The following is a 7,060-nucleotide window of genomic DNA, read 5'->3' as shown; positions in this document are numbered from 1 at the left end:
ATATATATATATATATATATATATATATATATATATATATATATATATATATAATTACATTATAATGTATGTATACTTTGTATAGTCCTTGAACACCAACATTCTTCCTGATTCCTCCTTATCTTTTGAGACCATACTCATGGTTAACAATGTTCTTATTGTTTTGTTAAGTCACTGTAGAGAAACTCTTACAGTGTTTCAATGCAACTGTTAATAAAATCACATCCTGGAAAAGCATAAATACTACATTCTGTTTTTGTTCAAATTAGTAGCAAGCATAATACCAAAGGGATGAGTAATCTGTCTCTAGAGAATGAACACAGCAAGTGAATCAGCTACTGATTAAAGATGTATTACTTTTTTTGGTAATGTCAATAAGATTGGGTGTTATTGAACTACTGTTCAGTGGTGCAGACATGCACAGAAACATCTATAGGTCTGAAATACTATGTGAACCATGGTCTGATCTCTGAGAGCACACCGGTATATATGCAGGGTTTTAAGGCATTATAAACATATTTTACTGTATTCATTAATTATATTGACTAAGCATGGGGAAACACAAACTGAAGCAAAAAATGGATTTGAATCAGTGTGTCTGACTGGGAAACTGATAGAATTCTGGTCTAGCACTGAGAAGACATGAAAAGTGAGGTTATTAGGGAATAACAGGTTCATCAGAAAGTATAAATGTTATAGGAGCTTACCTCTGGTTCGTAAGTCGGTTACATCCTGGAGGATCTAACTGGCATGTAAAAAGTGTGATATAAAAAAAAAAGAAAAAGCAGAAATTCAGCCACAACTTGCACACAATTGAATAGATTTACTGTTTGAACCTGCTGTGGGATGTTCAAACAGGTCAGCAACAGCAAGTATTACTGATGACTGTGGCAGATACAGACAGGGCGTTAAATTTTTGATGCCCAAAATCTCAAATGTACTTCATTGTATTAAGATTACCAGCCAGTACTTGTCACCATCATGCTGATGCTGGCATCGCGGTCTGGGCTCCAGCAGATATAAGAGTGTGTGTTTGAATTGCTTAGAGCTCAGGACTGGGCTTAAAAAAAACAGGTGTTTTTTATTTCAGAGGCTGCTTCTTCCAGTGACCCCCTCTATCTGGACTGGGTTCTTCGAGGCCTGTGAAAATAAGGAGACCGGAAGAGTTTTGAGTATGGTTTGAATTGAGACAAGTTTTTTTCTTCATATGTGTGTATATATATATATATAGGTCTGTATATGGATGTGCATATGTACATGTATACATTTGCTATATACATGTATATGTATATGTATTTATTTAGCACACTATTTCCATAGCCCCAATTCACAACACATGTCATCTCAAGGCACTTTACAGTTTACCAAATCATCCAGTCAAATTGATTCAAAGTTTTCTATCAAAGGAAAACCAGTGGATTGCATCGACTCATTGACTTGAATGTAATCCCTCACACTAAGCATGCTTGAGGTGACAGTGGAGAGGAAAAACTCCCTTTTAACAGGAAAAAACCTCCAGCAGAACCAGGCTCAGTGTGAGCGGTCATCTGCCGAGGCCGACTGGGGTTCAAAGAGAGAGAAGCAGAGATACAAAAAGCAGCTGTAAAAGGCGGAAAAAGCAGAGACAGCATAATGTTAGAGATTGAACTTACAGATTCTGCAGAGTGGGAGAATATAGATAGAATGAAGCAGAATGATGAAATGGGGGTCCCCATGTCCTCCAGAAGTCTAGGCCTATAGCAGCATAACTATAGAGATAGCTCAGGACGTTTTAAAACGTCCTGAGCTATCGGTAGCTATTGGTAGCTATTGGTTCCACAGGAGAGGAATCAGCAGGGTAAGTCGTCGGTGGATTGAGCCCCTGATGCCATAATTTTTTCAAATACCAACAGGCCATAACGAAAATGAGCTGAAATTAAACAAAACTAGCAAGTCTATCGTTAAGATATAAGGAGTTGAAAGTAGAAATAATTGCAAAAATGTAAGGAGTAGAAATAAAAACTGTCTAAAAAAAATAATGATTCCAGTAAAGTGTCATGATGGGTTTCAGAAAAGCCCAATATGCAGAACACCACGGAGACAGATGGAAAGTTTAACAATGTTTATTGATCACAAGCACATGGAATAAACACTGGAACTGGTTCAGGCCTGGGGGCAGGTTCACTGGAGTCTGTGAGGATGACAGTTCAGTTAGCTCAGGAACTGAAGAGTTTGAGTTAGAGAGTTTCTGAAGGATACCTTGATTAATCCGGGTTTCGCTTTGAGAGAGGAACTGTTGGGTCCAGAGACTGTTTAGTTCAGCAGAGTCCAATAACCGCTTCAGCGTCTTACTTCTGACTTGAGGGCAGACCTTGGTTTTGGGTTTCCAGCTCTTAGCCAAGAGCTGCATGGGAATCCAGAGAAGAGTCTTCAGGTTTGGCTCAGAGGGCAGGCTCGGCAGGTTAAGCTCATCCAGAGCTTACAAGAGAAATGGATTCCTGAAAGCAGAGACAAGGAGGTATTAGAATCCAATCTAATCAGAGACAACAAAGATTCTCAGGTGATGCTAGGCTCAGGTGCTAACCAAACTGGATCAACACGGCGGCGTTGAGGCAAGGTCTGAAGGCAGGCTATATACAGGAGGATCCTCTAATGACGAGATGCGCCTCAGGTGTGTTGGAGGCTCAGCTCAGGAGGATCCACGGCGCACTCTGCTGGAGAAAGGTGGTACAGCTCCAGATCCCAACATAAAGTATAGATAGCCAAAATTTTGTACTTAAGTAAGGTAACAAAGTACTTGTTCTTTGTTACTTAACTATAGCAGAATGATACAAATTAATAAGTAGTCTTAAAATAGCATCTTCAGTGTTGTTTTTTTTTACATACAAATGTATGTTAAAATTTGACATTAATTTTATAGTAAAAAAGGATGGTAATTTCATAAACAAAGTTTGTTCATCTAGTGCGGTAGTATTGTAGATTTTACCCAAGGCCAAAAAATACTGCATCTCGTCTTACCTCTTGTGGTTTAAAAAGATTCATCTCACACTATTGTTTCAATAAGTTTGTGTTGCATTTAATTTAATGCATCAGCATAAATGTTTTGTAAATTAATAGCTTCAACATAAATGTAAAAGTTGCAATTTAATACTCTCTGTATAATTTTGCTTGTTTGTATATTTCTCTATTGAAAAGATACCAAGGAGTAGAGAATTTTGACATTCCTCAATACATTTTTGCAGTCCCGGGCTGTGGATAACGATAGGTGTCACTAAATCACCACATATTTTGATTAACAGATACAAAATCCTGGTTTCAATTGTTAAAGTATATTGATATTGCTTAGTTGTTATTTAATTCTTAAATGTCCCAGCTGGGCCCCTGGGCCAGGGGAGGGCTTTGAACTTTCAGCACATGTACATATTGTCATGGTTTTGGTTTTGTTCAAGTTTTATTTTGAGTTTTCATAGGTGTTATTTTGATTCTTGTATTCTAGGTATTTTTTATTTTATTTGAGTTCATGGATATTTCCTGTTTGCCCTCTTGTGTCAGTCGCCTTTTCCCTAGCTCCCTTCTTGCCTCTGTTCACAATCTGCTAATTAGCCTGGTCTTTGTTTCTCTCTCCCATATACAGTAATCTCCTCCTGTTCAGTCACTCTTTGCTGGTTTGTCGTCATTACTTTGTTTTGATTTTTGTGGATTTATGTTTTGGATTTTTGCTTTTGTTGAACTTTTGGTTAATTAAACCTTTAAGTAACCACCTCTAGCTTTGTGTCTGCATTTTGGTCCTGTCAAACCTCCAACCTCCCCTTGACACATATAAGTATATCACTGTCAATAAAGCATGTCGGCATATCTACAGAAAGCTCTGGTTCTCCTCTTTCAGTTGATTTAAAGCATACTTAACTTCAACAAATGCCGCAGTCGTTTTATCAAGAGAAACGTGAGAGATACACAGAACTCAAAGGTCATGTTCTTACCTTTTAGTCGTCCCATGGGGAAAACTCCAATATTTTCCTCCTCTTTCTGCTCTAAAGACCATAGTTCCAGTAAAACAATGGCTCCAAACATCATAGTAAATCAACAAAGGCATGAATACTGCAGGATAATTTGCATCTTCAGGAAAAAAACGCCACCACATTTCCCTATTTTCACTCAAAATCCCTGCAACAAGATACTAATAACGTATTTGATGCTATCAAACATTCAAACAGGAAGTCCTGTTTGAATGCAGCCAGTCCTGGCCAGTTACATACTGATTGGGGCAGGCTGGAACAGCAGAAAGCCAATCAGCATCAATCATGAGTAAAACTTGGGATAATATGTCTTTTATGGAGGGAACAGGAGCCACAATGATCTTCTCTGCTGTTCTCACCACTCTCCTCACTTTCTTCCAGTCTGAGGGGCTGCAGCCTCCACACCACACAGTGAGACAGCTGGTCAGAACGCTCTCTATGGTGCATCTGTAGAAGGTGGTGAGGATGGGTGGGGGCAGGTGGGCGCTCCTCATCCTCCACAATAAGTACATGCGCTTCTGTGCCCTTTTGACCAGTGAGGTGGTGTATATATTCCAGGTGAGGGTGTCTGTGATGTGCACCCCCAGGAGTTTGGTGTTATTGACCACCTCTACAGCTGAGCTGTTGATGACCAGTGGAGCGTGGTTAGGCCGGTTCTTCCTGAAGTCCAAGATGATTTCTTTCATCTTCTCCACGTTCAGGATCAGGCTGTTATCTTTGCACCAGTCCACAAGCTGCTCTACCTCCTCTCTGTAGTCCAGGTCGTTGTCGTCTCTGATGAGGCCCACCACTGTGGTGTCGTCTGCAAACTTCACGATGTGATTGGTGGTGAACCTGGGGATGCAGTCATGTGTCATCAGGGTGAACAGCAGGGGGCTCAGGGCGCAGCCCTGAGGGGAGCCTGTGTTTAGACTGATGACATTAGAGGTGTTCTGTCCAACCCGGACTGACTGAGGTCTGTTGGTGAGGAAGTCTAGCAGCCATTTGCGGAGGGGTGCATTGAATTCTAGCTGTTCCGGTTTGCCCATCAGATGCTGTGGGATGACAGTGTTGAAAGCTGAACTGAAGTCCAGGAACAGCATCCGCACATGAGTGTTCTTCTCCTCCAGGTGTGCCAGGCTCAGGTGAAGAGCAGCAGAGATGGCTTCCTCAGTGGAGCAGTTTCGTCAGTAGGCAAAATGGAACGGGTTGAATGTTGGCGTCAGACTGGAGACGATGTGTTCTTTAACAAGCCTTTCGAAGCACTTGATTATGATTGGAGTCAATGCGACTGGCCAGTAATCATTGAGTGAGTTGACCTAAGGCTTTTTGGGACTGGAATAATGGTGCCAGGCTTGAAGCATGCTGGCACTAGGGACTGGTCCAGCGAGGTGTTAAGAATGTCTGTGAGGACACCAGCCAGCTGATCTGCACATTCCTTATACACCCGCCCACGTATGTTATCAGACCCTTCCNAAGCCCCGGCTCCGACTTTCAGTGTGATTGTGTCTTTGGGCAAGACACTTCACCTGCATTGTTTACTGATGGTGATCAGAGGGCCCGGTGGCACCACTGTACGGCAGCCTAGCTTCTGTCAGTGAGCCCCAGGGCAGCTGTGGCTACAATGTAGCTTGTCACCATCAGTGTGTGAGTGTGTGTGTGAATGGGTGAATGAATGTAGTGTAAATTGCTTTGGTCAAGTCTCCTGACTTGAAAAAGCGCTATATATGTACAGGCCATTTACCATTTACTATTTTCACCCCTCGATTCTTACTTTTTTCATCGTTTATTTTATGGGAAATACAACTGGATATTATTTTTCTGTGGAGTCTTACGGATAAAATTTGTGTTTTTAACATGATCGCTCAACACCTGGCCAGCAGAAGAGATAAACAAGGTAAGAGATGGAAGTTATAAATCATAAATTGATGATAGACAAAAATCAGCCTCAGGACGAGATTCTAATATCTCTGCAGTGGGAATATAAATCTGATACGGTTCTGCTGCTCCTCCAAAATGTTATTAACATCCAGAACAGCAAAGTGATGGAGAGTTATTGTCACTGGATGATTTAATTATTAAATATAATGCCAAATTCTTATCCCACCAATCCAATTACAAATTATGAATTTTATCCCCACAAAATTTATCAATTTCAGTTTCTAAACTTAAAAATATATTTTTGAAGGAATCAATATAATAGATGAAAAATGCAAAATCTTTTCTTTTTAAGAAAAGTGTCAACAAACATCTTATATTCTAATCCAATTAAAATACTTTTCCTATTTAAAGAATACTCCAAAAATGATATCCGTGCATTGAGAACGAAGCATCTTAAATTTGCAATTCCACCTTAATATAAAGAAATTCATTTCAAAACACTGAATGACATTTATCCTTCTAAACAATTCATATGCTATTCATTTATATGCTATATGAATGAACTGAAATTATTATTTTTTTATTCTAGTAAAACCTGTTTTGATAAATTCTTGCTGATGTTGCCGGAAGTACCTCTTGAGGACACACGCCTTTCAGCGTAGTGTTGTCGAAATTTTTTTATCTCTCTTCTATTAAATATTAATTTATCCTATTTACTCACTATACAAGTTTTCACTCAGTCTGTTTCTCTCTCAAGGCCACACGATTCTCTGCAGGATGGTGTTTGTAGACCAGACATAGCTTCATCCCATAACAAACTTTTAGAAATATTTTATTTATACTCCGTTTGTGTTTCATGGGTTGTGTTCTAATGAACTATTATGATGTATTTCCCCAGCGGAAATACATCATAATAGTTTTATTAACTCTTGCTTAAGATCGTTCCAGATAAAGGTCATGCAACGGATGGGTTGTGAAAGAGGCCTGAACATTCTCTATCACATGCTGGGTTGTAAAAGAGGCCTGAACAGCGTCTATCACATGTTACTTCTAAACATGTGTTCCTGGAACAATTCAATTGTAAAACAACCACATGCTTTGTTTTAACATATGTGCTGAGGTTTAAAGTAAGATCCTTTTTGTCATGTTGGGTTCTAGGCATCTAACCCACATGCAGAAACACTCGTGAAACAGAGAAAAAGTTC

This window comes from Cyprinodon variegatus, unplaced genomic scaffold, assembly GCF_000732505.1.
Source record: "Cyprinodon variegatus isolate N-32 unplaced genomic scaffold, C_variegatus-1.0 Scaffold1352, whole genome shotgun sequence".
Taxonomy (NCBI): Eukaryota; Metazoa; Chordata; class Actinopteri; order Cyprinodontiformes; family Cyprinodontidae; genus Cyprinodon; species Cyprinodon variegatus.
Note: the sequence above shows the minus strand (reverse complement) of the source record.